The sequence below is a fragment of the Acinonyx jubatus genome, chromosome C2, assembly GCF_027475565.1.
Source record: "Acinonyx jubatus isolate Ajub_Pintada_27869175 chromosome C2, VMU_Ajub_asm_v1.0, whole genome shotgun sequence".
NCBI classification, from domain to species: Eukaryota; Metazoa; Chordata; class Mammalia; order Carnivora; family Felidae; genus Acinonyx; species Acinonyx jubatus.
Window position 1 is genome coordinate 109,870,378 of NC_069384.1, and position 13,505 is coordinate 109,883,882.

Consider the following 13,505-nt stretch of genomic DNA (forward strand, 5'->3'; position numbering starts at 1 on the left):
CATCATTTGTACATACCTTCTCCCCTGTGCTCCTAGTGATCATCTAACAAAAAGTATTTTAAGCAATATGGTTGTGAAGAAGGAAACATGGACATGTTAGACTGGAACTAGATGTTGAGTTTAAAATTTTGAGTTTGGATGAAAAGTAGCAAGCAACAAGGCGATGGTTGGTTTTAAAATATATTATTTTACAAATCTATACACTTTGTAAGTCATTGTTTGAATCAGCAAGTAAGAAAGACATTAGGGATTCCTGTAACTCGAAGTTTGCCACCAGAAGTGTCAACTATAAGATTGACCTATCATGGATAACACTGGAATGGCCTTGAAGACTGTAGTTTTCATACTTGAACAAAGAATATGGCTATCAAAAAACAATGTCCTTAGCGATGGAATATCTTAAACACATGAAACACTAGCAGAAATGACTGGATTTTTGAACAGAGGATGTGTTCTAAGCCATGGATTGATATAGTGTGAATGACTGGGGCTGTAGGTGAGGACAGGCTTTGCTTCCATACACTTTAAGTAGCCTGATATAGTTAAGGAACATTTCGTAGTCATCTCACAATAGTGAAAGTAATTAGAGTTGGTCTTTATCTTCTCACATAGAAATTACAAAGATAATGAAGTTGTAGATGGAAACATAAGCAGTCAGGTGAATGTGGTACCCATAGCTCTCACCAGAAGCAAATAAACTAGAATGCTACTTCTTCATTCATCATTGTAGAGTGAGCATTCTGAATCAGTCCATCCAGATTAGGAAATACTTATTGAGCATCTATCATGTATCTGATACTATGTGAGGTGCGAGACATATGACGGGGGAGCCAGACGGACCTAAGCCCTTTCTGCATTCCTCCATACTGACATAAGCATATCCCATAAAACTTCAACAAATTACAAAAAGACCAGTGAATATAGAGATGGATCAGCAAACATACATCACCACCAATAACAACAACAAAAGCATCTCATGTTCTCCACGATGTCATAGCCAAGTTACCACTGAGCCTGGTATTAACATTCATTCATTTATTTATTTACTGAAGAACACATGTGGAGCATCTAATCTGTTCCAGACATTCTACTAACCACTAATGATATAAAAATTATTAACAAGAAGGTCATAATGGACACTTGTTTCATTAATTAACTAATTAGGCGCTAAGGACATTGAAATAAATAGAAATAATACTGAATCAAATAAACAACATCTTGGTTATCAAAAATAACAAATGTGACAAAATAAGATAACATGGTTGAGTAACACATATAAATTAAGGATAATATATCTTCACATTTTTATTACCAAAAAGTGAAATATTAGAATATAAAATTATACATCCAAAAAGACAATAAACTTCTATATGTAATGTTTTCAATTAACAAAGAATCTAATCAATAAAACTATAAAAGAAGTTCCTTTGTCAAGAGAAAATTCACTTAAAAAATTTTTGTTAATGTTTATTTATTTTTGAGAGAGAGACAGAACACAAGTGGGGAGGGGCAGAGAGAGAGGGAGACACAGAATCCAAAGCAGGCTCCAGGCTCTGAGCTGTCAGCAAAGAGCCCAATAGGGGGCTCGAACTTGTGAACTGTGAGATCATGACCTGAACCTAAGTCAGAGGCTTAACCGACTGAGCCACCCAGGTACCCCTATCAAGAGAAAAGTTAAAAGGAGCTTCAAATTAGCTAATTTCTGCATCAGACTACCTAGTGTAAGTCAAAATACAGAAACTGTAAATGTAGTTAAAATAACCATTAGATTAGCTTCCAAAGGAAAGCAGGTGAAGACATTTCTGGAGAACTAGTATGACTCACAAGAAAAACAGATTATGCAACATACATGACTCACTTTCATTCCAAGTGACAGAGCAGATTTGACAAGCATTTGCAGCCTCCCCACTAAATGACACATTCATCAATATCACATCCCTATGTTCAAGTAATGCAAGACCTCTACATTTAATTGTAAACTGTCTCATTTAGCCTGTTGCTAGAATTACTCCAGACTCTAACCTTCTGGCACAGAATCCCTATAGGGAGCAGAGCAGCTATCCTGGGTCCAACTGGTTTACTACGGTATATAAACTTACCACATGTTCTACTTGCTTGGGCATTTTGTTTCCTTTGGCAACGTGGTCTCTTTCCGAAGTTCTCTGTTGCAGGTGAGACAGGGTCAGAACTGTTAAAGGCATACAAGTGCCAGCTGACAGTGAGGAAGAGTCCAAGGAAACACCAAACATAAAATCGCAGTTGTCCAGGGCATACTTGCCCATGGACTTCCGAAATCCCCAAGAGCAATGCTGGATTACAGCACTTTGCTTGAAGTTCATAAGGGGCAATGTGAGTCATCAAGCAAATGTCAACCTATGTTCTAATATTTCCTTTTGACAAAGACTTGGGAATATTTAGTAAACAAATTCAAACTAGAAAGCTTTGTCATTTTAAAGGAGGCGCCAAGATTTACTCTCAAAAATTAACTTGGTTGAAACCCTCATATTTTTTTTTTTGGAAACTGGTATTATCCTTTCACCAAAAGATGCCTCACCAAGTGCTGTGAGATAAGGTTTACACCTATTGGAAGCTAAAATACCACTTAATGAAATCTACAACATCTGAGGCTCAAATATTACACTCAACATACAAAAAAAAAAAAAACCCAAAAAACTTTAAATGAATTTCTCATTCTAATGTGATAATAATAATAGAAATGATAGCAGGTAACGTTTACTAAGCACTTATAATGTGTCAAGCACCATGTTGATTTCCTTACAGAGGTCGTCTGATTGAATCCTCCAACAATCCTGAGAAGTAGACATTATTATAATCCCTAAAGTACTCATGAGGAAATGAATACTTTCACTGGCTAGCCTGGGCCCTCCTATAGACAAATGGCAGAGCTGAATTTGAATTCTGACCATTTGACTCTAGAGACAGTGCAAATCTCTGATTTAGGTAGATTTCTTTGTCATTGGATCAGGTGTGAGAATGTTCCTGAAAAAAAACTTTTGTTTTTTAAAAACATGTTTTTGTGCTCTCTCTTAAATCTAAATTTGTATTTAAAATGCATTTTTCTGGTTTCAAAGTGAAGCTGAAATTCTTGACAAAAACTGCATTAGGAATCAAAAAAGCTACGAGAGAAATTAAAAATTTTAAGGTATGCATCATATAACAGCAATCAGTCAACAATGTGTGGTTTCATCAGTTTCATGACTACTGTCCCCAAATGTGTAAAATTCCATATATCTTATTAAATTGCTTCACTGAATAAAAGATATATTAAAACAAACTTGCTAATGCGTGGAATAAAGAGGCAAAATTAGGAAATGTATGAACTATAGGAAAAAATAAAAACTTTCAGACCGATTACAGCAAAAAATACTTTCATAATTATTACTGTCAAATGAATTAATACATTTGTGTACCTATCAACACACAGTCTCTATACTATTTTCCCAAGATATTTTAAAGTGAAGAGCTTATGTTTTGTGGGTTCTGCCTCAAAAAGAAAGATTCAATTCTTATTATATCGATTTGTTTACAAAAACAGGTTAAGGCTTTGAGGGGCAGTTTAACCTCTTAAATGCCTTGCGATCTAAATTCTTCTGCAATTTTGCTTAGCAAATTCATATGCAGAGAGATTGAAAAAATATGTCCAATCCAGATGAAATGATCACATAGTCCCTAATTAGTGGAACCTGAGAATTTATGTGAGTTCTAATTCAGAAAATATTTTGACCTCTTTATGTAATTGACTGCCCTGTGCATATTCTGAATGTCAAAACCTGAGTAGGAGAGGTCAGAGAAAGGACCCCAAATGATCTAAGCATTACATGTTTATTTGACTGCTAAGGAAAATTTCAACGAACATTATAGCAGCAAATTGCACACTGATGATTCAGGCTCCTGTTTAGTTTGGTATTTTCAGGAAAATACAGTTACCTTAGCAACTAACATAGCACACGACACATGCCGTGGCATGCAGAATGTCTCCAAATCAAAAGCATGTCCCTCTGGAAGATATCATACCAGGAATAAGGAAAAGAAGTAAGGCAACATCTTTAGGTATGAATTATTTATCTCCTTGACAGATAGAAAATAATTTATATTTAAATCATTTTTTCTTTGCTACAGTCCTATCAAAATGACAATATGTGTATCACCTAGATGAAGAAAAATACATAAAGAAACTACATAGGTGCACAAAGTAAATTTTCAATCGAATCAACTTCTGAACATTCCATTGACTGACGTGTAAACCTATGTATCTGAATAAATTTTGGGGGGAAGGTAAGATACTCTTAAAGGTTTAAATAATTAGTTATTATCATTGAACACCAAGAAGGAGAAGTGTTTTTATCCTGATGGCAGTAACTCCAAAGTTGACATAATTACAGTGTGAGAATTTAAAACTATGCCTCTACAAGTCTAGAACAACCTGTTTGAATATGAAATATGCAATTAAAGTGATTGCTATCTGCATTGTGATAAGAGCCCCAAGTGGTACTAATTCAAAGAAAAGTAAGTGGCATGGTTTCTTTCAACCCCGTATTCATGCGCTGTAGGAGAAACAAATATTCACCTCTTGCCTTCCAAGAGCTCAAAGTTTTTAGTAACCAGACAGAAAAGTTGCTTGCTTTTGCAGAGTTGATGTTCTAGTTGGGAGAGACATACAACAAAGGAGAAAAGAAATAAACTGGGTAAATTATATTGTGCTGCCTGCCATGAAGAATCTAGAACAGGCCTCCTCTTCCTTCTTTCTCTTCCCGTCATACCAAAGCTATTAGATAGGACAGAGGAGGAGGGCAGAGGGTGGAGGAGGGTAGTACAGATCATTAGAGCCTGAGCAGACTGAAAACACCCGCAGCAGTGAGGCAGGATGGACGACCCTGGAGACTGACTACTACAGGGGATTCATCATATGAGAACATAGACTAAAAATAATAGAAGCCAGATTTGTAGCTGTTGGAGAAGGGAGTTATAAATTCGGAAACTGGGAAAACTAGAATAAATCCGAATCAGTTAGACTGGATTGAAAAAGTTAGCACTTTTAGTATATGTGCAGAAAAATACAGAAATAAACAGATATGTGTAGAAATACATATATTTATGATATATAACAGATATTTGTGATGTAAATAATATAGTATTCTACACATATATATGTATTTCACGTATTTTCTGAGAGGGCTCAGGCACCAAACTCCAATAGCAATTAGCATACCTAGAACCCAGAAATACCATTTCCCACTGAAAGGAAACAGGGCTCTTTGAAAAAAAAAAAAAAGAAATGATTCTACGGCTAGGGCAGGGAAAGTACAAATGAGCCCAGAACATCTCATCAGGCCAGAAAGCCAGGAAACACCGCAACGACTGAAATATGTCAAAAGGAAAAAGTCAACCTAGAGAGGCTCCCACTAGCCAAACTTGGGACGGTTTCAGCATCAGAATAAGTAACGGTAGCAATGGGGGAAAACATGTTGAATAAGATAGGGAACCATCAGTTCATATAAACAAACAAGTGAACAAAAATTGGAAGTCTGACAAGGAAATGATATCTAGAGTTTCAAAGCTCCTCCTCACAAACTGCTTACAAACTACAAAGGGAAGTAAGGAACTTTATAGTGGAGAAGCCTGGCAGACACCACGTTAATCAAGTGATCCAAGTGAACATCACTTGTAAAGGGCAGAATCAAACCCTTTTGCCACCTGGGAGGAAGCAGTGAGAGGGATACAGCATCAGCTCTGTGATATTTTTGTCAGCGATGCACAGCTGAATCTAATCACAGGGAAATATCAGACAAATCCCATTGTGGAACATTTTACAAGATAACTGGCCTGTAATATGGTCGTGAAAGTCAAGGCAAGACTGAAGGACTTCCAGTTTGAAGCAACTAAGGACAAACGCAATATGTGATTTTGAACCGGATACTTTTGTTATAAAAGATATTATTGGGACAAGGCGAATAAAGCAAAAATATTAAACAGCAGTATTGTGTTTATGTTCATTTTCTGACTTGGTTGGTTATATTGCAGCCACAAAGGAGAATGCCCGTGTTTGTGGGTAATACCCACTGAAAGAGTAGAGAGAGACAGGGGCGTCATGTCAGCATATTACTCTCAAGGGGTTTAGGGAAAAATTTCTTTGTATCATTCGTCCACCTCTTGTCTGTTTGTGATTGTTTCAAAATAAAGAATATGGGACTCCTGGGAGGCTCAGTTAAGTGTCTGACTTTGGCTCAGGTCACCATCTTGCGGTGTGTGGGTTCAAGCCCCGCATCGGTCTCTGTCCTGAGAGCTCGGAGCCTGGAGCCTGCTTCCCATTCTGTGTCTTCTTCTCTCTCTCTCTCTCTCTCTGCCCTTTCCCTGCTTGCTCTCTGTCTCTCTGTCTCTGTCTCTCTTTCAAAAATAATAAACAATAAAAAATTTTTAAAAAGTAAAGGATATGTAAAAAGCTAATATGGCAGATGGCGACCACACAGGAGCAACTCCTTTAAAATGTGTGTTGTCTGAAAAATATTCTCTGAAGAGGTAGCATTTCAAGCTGAGGACTGAAAAATCAGAGTCGGTCATTCAAAGATCTGCTTGGAGAGCATTCCAGGCCGAGGGAACAGCTGGTGCTGAGGCCCCAGGCGTGAAGGAATTTAGTGAGTTCCAAGAATAGAAAAATAAAAGCGTCCAGTAGAGCTGGAGCCTGGTGACTAGGGAGGAGGTGGAAGGTACATGGACAGGCTCTCCGGAAGGGCCCTTGGGTGTCGAGAAGTCTGGAACTTTATTTGAGGTGCCAAGGAAAACCATTGAAGGATTTTAGCAAGAATGTAATATGAGCTCATTCATACTTTTGAAAACCACTTTGCAGAGAAAGGAGACCAACGTTCACGTGAAGAGACAAATTAAAGGGCTATGTGCACTCGGAGGAGAAAATGAAGAAAGACGGTATGTACTTTGGGAGTAAAAGTGATAGGGTTTGTCACCATTGTTCCTGAATGAGGATGTTGAGAAAAAAAGAAAATCAAGAGTAAAAAGAACAGCTATTCCTTAGTTAGAGCTTACTCTGCACCAGGCAGCTTTTAATCACTTTATGTACATTTATTTACTCATTTAACTCCCATAACAAGACGAGTACCAGTGCTAGCCCCATCTGGAGATACAGACATATGAAGATGATTTAAGGGACAAGACCAAAGTCACACAGGCTGTAGGTGGCAGAACTGTGATTTGGATCCATAACTGCACACTTAAATATACAGTATATATAGTTTTCTTTCTAAATCCACTTTCTGAGGTATAATTTACACATAATATAACACACCACCTGTAAATGCACAGTCCAATGATATTTGACAAATGTAATTGTTTATCACCACAGAATATTTTAGCTACAGAATATTTCCACCTCTTAAGAGTTTCCACTGACCTTTTAATTTTAATTTTTAGTTTTAATTAATTAACATTGATCTGCTCTCTGTCGCTATCATTTTGTTTTTTCTCTTCTAGGATTTTATTTGAATGGAATCACACAAGAATGTACTCTTGGAGTCTAGCTTCCGCACTTGGCCTAAATGTGTTCAAGTCTCCACCATATCGTTACGCGGATCTGTAGTTTATTTTTCATTGCACAATACTATTCCCTTGTAGCTAGAGAACATAATTTGCAATCCATTCATGTGTTGATGGACATTGTGGCTTTTTACAGTGTTTGGGTATTTTAATCAAAGATTCCAGGAACATTTGTGTATGAGTCTTCTTTAGAAAACACTTTAAAATTCATTTTGAATAAATAATCTAGAAATGGAATTGCTAGTCATAGGTCTTATTTCATGAGGAAGTGGCAAACAGTTTTCCAAAGTGATGGTACCATTTGATATCCCCATTCAATAAGGTTTGAAAATGTCACTTCCTCAACGTTGCTTTGTCCACCTTTGGTATTAACAGTCTTTTTAAACTTTAGCCATTCTACTATGTGTGTGATTTACATTTTTGTGACGACTGATGTTTTTTGTCAGATACAAATACACATAGAGTGAATATTTTCTCCCCACCTATGTCTTGCCTTTTCAGTTTCTAATGATGTTTTTTGAAGTTTTTTAATTTTGGTAAAGTCCAATTAATATTGCTTTCTCCTATATAGCTTGTGTTTTTGTCCTAAAAATTTTGCTTACTTCAAGGTTTCAAGCATGTTTTCCCAGATTTTCTCTTTAAAAGGTATACAGTTTTAGCTTTTATATGGATCTGTGATCTCTTTGTAGTTAATTCTGTATATGGTATAAAGTAATGACCAAGATTGTTTTCTTTGATATGTATGGCCAGGTGTTCCAGCAGCATTTTTGAAAAGACTATCTTTGCCCTTGTTACATTGGCATCTTTGTAAAAAATGAATTGGTCCTATTTATGTGGGTCTATTTATAGCCTCCATATTCTGTTTCATTGATCCCCATGTCTATTCTTACACTAATCGTATGCTGTTTTGCTTATGGCAGTTACACAATACACCATGAAATCAGGCAGTGTCCGTCTTCTACTTTGTTCTTGTTCTTAATTTTTAAATAGATTTTACTGTGTACCACAGTTTCAGAAAAACTGTAAAGGTAGTACACAGAGTTCCCATACACTCTGCATCTAGTTTTCTATATTATTAACACATGTTTGTATGGTACACCTGCCACAATTATTGAATAATATTGATACACTATTAACTATTTTCTATCCTTTATTCTTTACCTAGTATTTCTTACTTAATTTTTCTTTCACCTAATGCTTGTTTTTTTTCTTTTTTTTTTTTTTCTGTTCCAAGATGCCACATTACAATTACTTGCCATGTCTCTTATATACCACTCGATTGGAACAGTTTCTTAGACTTCATTTTTAATGACCTTAACATTTTCATGGAGTATTAATTATAATTTTTGTACAATGCCCTTCTATTGCAATTTATCTGGATTTTCATTTTATGGTTAAACTGGAATTATGGGTTTGGGAGGAGGAAGACCACAGAGGTAAAGTGACATTTTCATCACGTTAGATCAAGGATATATGGTATCCATATAATTTACCAATATAATTTATTTATTTATGTAATTTATATGGCATCATAATTTATAATGACCTTGGTCACCTGGTTGGGGTAACTTTTGTTAGATCCCACCAGGGAGCTAAGATAGTTATTCTTTTCCCCTGTTTCCATACTGTACTCTTTGGAATGAAGTCATTACACCAGCCTATAGTTAAGAAATGGGGAGTTAGGCTCCCACCTCCTTGAGGACAAAATATCTTACATAAATTATTTGGAATTGTTTTCCAAATGAGCTTTGTCTCTTATCCCTCATTATTTATTTATTCACTTATTTATTTATATTAGTATGAACTTATAAATATTTATCTTATCATTTAGGTTATAATCCAAAACAACACTATCTTCTTGCTCAATTTGTTCCAGCTTTGGCTACCGGGAGCTCTTTCAGTTGCTTCCTAGGTCACTTGGACAAACACCCATGGATGTAGAGTTGGTTTTTTGTTTTTATTTTTGTTTTTGAGGTTTTCTTCCTTCCTTCCTTTCGTTCTTTCTTTCTTTTTTTGGGTGGGCACTTTTGACATTTTGGCCCTATAAGATGTTCCAGGCTTATCTAGTATATACCCTGCCCCGGTTCAAGGAAAGCTAAGGAATGCTATTAGAAACCAATATTTATTTACTTACTTATTTGTTCATAATTTTTTTAATGTTTATTTTTGAGAGAGAGCGTGTGCACGCATGCACACAAGTGACAGAGGGGAGAGGGGCAGAGAGAGAGAGAGAGAGAGAGAGAGAGAGAGAGAGAGAGAGAATGAATCTGAAGCAGGCTCTAGGCTCTGAGTTGTTGGCAAAGAGTCAGACTCGGGGCTCAAACTCATGAACCATGAGATCATTACCTGAGCTGAGGTGGGATGCCTAACCAACTGAGCCACCCAGGTGTCCCTAGAAACCAGGATTTAGATACAACGTGTGCTCTGCTCTTTATCAAAATTATCTTGGGTTTTTTTGGGTTTTTTTTTTTTTTTTTTTAGATTCCTTGCATCTCTATAGAAAAACCCACCTGTATTTTGATTGGGATCAGGCCAAATTCCTCCTAGATTTTAGCTTCAGCACTGGATAAACAATTGTACCTTTTACTCAAATTGGAAAATCTACAAGATAATTCGATGGGAATGGAGAAATCAAAAATTCTATTCTGGACATTTTAAATTTAATATCGAAATGTTTCATCAAGCCTCCATACATCCTCCCAGCGCTAGGGCCAGAAGATTATTAATGCTAGTTGTGAGATAAGAAGGGCAACATGAGTATTAATTAATTAATTAATTACACAGTGCCTTAAAATCTTGGCTGGTAACATGAAAATTCATTAATCATTAATGATTATCAGGGATTATAAATTTATAACTGCAGCTATTTCCACGTGGTTGTATAGAATCTCAGAAGAGGGGACAGATTCTTAAGCACCTATCACATTTTAGATATTGTTCAAGCCTTTTGCATACATATCAAGACTAACAACAACCTAAAAAGTGGCTATTATTCTTCCTAGTTGGCAATTGTGAAGATTGAATTTTGAGAGATTACATAATTTCTCAAAGTCACACAGCAGGAAAGGTGGTGCTGGGATCCAATTCATTACCCATTGAATTGTATTAAAAAAATTATCCATTATTTATTTGAAATTCAGACATAACTAGGAATCCTGCATTTTTATGTGCTAAATCTGGCAACCCTAATCTAGGACCATCTGGCTTCAAAGGCTGTGTTTTTTCCAGACCACAGTGTAAACACCATACGTCAAGAGACACATGAGAAATCTGGGAAAAAATCCTCCCCTATATTCTGTATTCTAATTTGCTGTAGTTCCACATATGCATGAAAGTGGCCTATAGTTAACACTGAAAAGGGTGCAATATAGTCTGAAGATAAAAGGGACATTTTTGGTTTTGGTTTTGGTGTTTTGTTTTGTTTTGTTTTGGCAGACAGCTACATAAGCCTTTAATAAAATTAACCTTTTGCTTCAATCAGCTGTCATCGTAAGTTTTTCCAACCCAGTAATTCTATTATATGCTTAAACTGTTTTCTAGCACTTACAAATTCAATCTAAAATATCTGGGGAAAAAAACCACAAAGTCTTGTTATATGTGATGTTCTCAGTCTCTAATTAAAAATATCAGGGCAGTAGGATTGCTGCTGGACTTGTTCCTCTTCGGACGAACGACAGTATACCAGAAGAATTAATTGATGCCCTTGCAATCAACTTTCAAGGTAAACTTAAAGTCTTCATTAGGAGCTTCAAGGCTTTGACATCTCTTCTCCTTTTAGCCTTATGCTCTTTACGATTACGATTTTCTATCTAACATGTCCCCTGTTCTCAATTTCAGTATCCAACTGTAATCTTCTTTCCTACATTGATATATTTATGTACCTCTTAATGTTTGCAAATAGGAAAAACAATGCACATTTTGAAAATTTATATAAATCTTTTTATAACCTTGGAGTGTAAATGAGACTTTCTAAACAAGATAGCAAAATTTAAAAAAAACTGTAAGGGAGAAGACTGATAGATTTACAAAAATACAGGATTTCAGGGTAATTACAAACAGTAACAAAATCAAGTCAAAAGCCAAACTGGTTAAAAATAGATGCATATGGTAGCCAATTTTTCATTGGCTAATGTATTCAACTATTCATTGACTAATTCTTTCATTTTACATTTTTAAGAATACACAGAAGTGTATGGTTTTTGCCAACATGCTCAAATTTTTCTGTTCTTTTTATTGTTACTTGTATTCCAGTCATTCCATCAGGATTCAGTTTTGTTATTGAGTTACATCTTTAGTAGCTATCTCAGTAAGTGTCATGGATGGTCAATTCTCTTGGTCTTTCTACATCTGCATTTCACTCTAACTCTGGAATGATAGCTAACCGTGTAAAGATTCCAAGGTTCAAGCTAATTGTTCCTTCAGATGGATTCAGTCTTTTCTGAGATTTATTTTTTTCCTAAGCTTTGATGTTATGCAGTTTCACTAGATGTGGCTAGAGATATGTGTATACTGATGACAGTTTTTTTTTAAGTTACAGACAATAATAGTGTGCAATCTTACATGTATATATTAATATGCAAGTATTGAAACCACAATATGTAGAGGTCAGAATACATATACACACCAAAAATGGACCCAAATTCTGAAGTCATGTCATTTTCAGTTGAGAGTCAAGATTCCCTGAGAGCAACTACATACAGAAGCACGTGTAGGGTAACCAAGCAGATGGAAGAGAGGTCAGGCTTGGAAAGCATTTTTTTTAGTCCCTTGGCTTGGACGCTGTACTTCTAAAGAATTATTTTTATATAGGAATTCCAATTTCAGTGGCAGCAGCTCAGTGGCCTAGGGCACACTTAGAGATCGTTTCAGAGAAGGAAAACATAGCTGAGCCGAAAAGAGAACCCGTGGTGAGTTGAATGGAATTACCACTTGCTGCAAAGATCACAGGGGACAAAAATGCTTCCTGTGCTCTCTTGTACCTCTGTCCTTGTTTCAGGTGTCTGAGGGCCAGAGATTGCACAATGACTTGGGTGAGGTTGGGGGCATGGTGGGGGCTTTGGGATGGGATGATCCTGCTGGCTCTCATCTGAGGCAGCTGCTGACTTCCTCCATCCCCAGGTTGCAAGACTTATCCAAGTTTAAGCCATTTGGGGGTAAATCGTGCTTACAGTTTTGGTTAAGCTTCCTAGTGGCCAAGGAGGTGACCAGGAGGGATTAGGATTGAGCTAGGACTAGGAGGAGATAAGCATTCTGGGGAAGGAATAACAACTTTCATTGGAGAAAGGTGAGAATTTGCACAGTGCCATGTTTAGCCAGATGAACTTAAAGAGATCAGAGTAATAGGGTTTAAGAGGATATTGTCTGAAGGGAGAAGGTATATACATGAGCTGAATGTCCTTTGTGGGAATGTCACATTTACTAAGGACAGATTATAGCAAGGATAATATTTTAATATGCTAAACCCTTGTGCTGTTAATCACTAGCAAAACCTAGCTCTTGCTTTTCTCACAATCTCCATGATAAAAAGCCAGGCTACTGTGACTAGACCAGAGTTGCTTTTATAAACTATAGAGTAGGGAGAACAAGGATATCAGGTAAATTAAGTTTCACTAAAGCAGGAAGGAGGAAGCTCGCCTTGTGTGTGGAGAAGATAAACTGGGAAGGATGGAATGGGAAAGGAAGGGCAAGAGGAGAGGAAGAAAGGCAAGAAATCAGATTTGAATAACTGTTCCCTCAAAATACAGCTGAAGAGAATTTCCAAAGCAGAGATGCACCTGTCATCCTGCCTTTGGGACTTTGGGACAGCAAGGCCCCTAGTGTGCCCTGGACCATAGCAAAATAACCAAAATTGTGAGTGTTCAGGCAGAGAGAGGGCTGAGTTCAGGCCCTGGTTTCCTGTGGATGTGTGGAGATTCCAGAAGATTCCTTGGTTGCCACAT

The 13,505-nt window shown here is 36.7% G+C and overlaps 2 long non-coding RNA genes across 2 annotated transcripts in view; one reads left to right on the forward strand and one right to left on the reverse strand.

Annotated features, from left to right (window-relative positions):
• LOC128315271 (uncharacterized) overlaps nt 1-13,505 on the reverse strand; it is a 225,339-nt gene that overhangs the window by 62,925 nt on the left and 148,909 nt on the right. The window lies entirely within an intron of this gene.
• LOC113599777 (uncharacterized) lies at nt 6,501-8,527 on the forward strand. Its single transcript, XR_003420669.2, has 2 exons — nt 6,501-6,942; nt 7,504-8,527. It is a non-coding gene; the product is annotated as an uncharacterized LOC113599777 (long non-coding RNA).